Below are 498 nucleotides of genomic sequence, written 5' to 3'. Positions count from 1 at the left end.
CAGGAAGTTTAACATGATTTATAAGCTTAGTTTTGCATTATTATTTGCAGGTTGGAAAGCAGTCTTCCTCTGTTTCAAGTTTGCCTTCTCAATTGCAAAAATCTGAACCTATGGAAGCTAAAATCACTTCATTGGGAGCTAGTTTGCCATTGCAAGCTGCAAAAGAGTCAACGTCGATAACTACTGCAGCTGCCTCGGAGTATGTAGAAGGGAATACAAGTGATTCATCTGAAGTATTGGGCATAGAATCTACAAAGACCAGGCAATCAAGGCCTGAAAAAGTAGGGATAAAGGAACAAGGGGAAGTAAAAATTTCTGAGAGTTCTAATTCTAATCCTGATAAGCGTAGTCTCGATACATCTTTAATTTCTCTTTCCTTAAAACCTACCATAAGCAAAGAGAGCTCTTCTCAGGAGATAACTTCCACCAGTTGCGGAGGTTGTTCAGTGGAAACTGCAGAGAAAAAGCTGGAAGAATCTTCAGGTTGTTGCTTTGATG

The sequence above is a fragment of the Olea europaea genome, chromosome 3 (assembly GCF_002742605.1).
Source record: "Olea europaea var. sylvestris chromosome 3, O_europaea_v1, whole genome shotgun sequence".
NCBI lineage: Eukaryota > Viridiplantae > Streptophyta > Magnoliopsida > Lamiales > Oleaceae > Olea > Olea europaea.
This window is presented reverse-complemented; position numbering follows the sequence as displayed.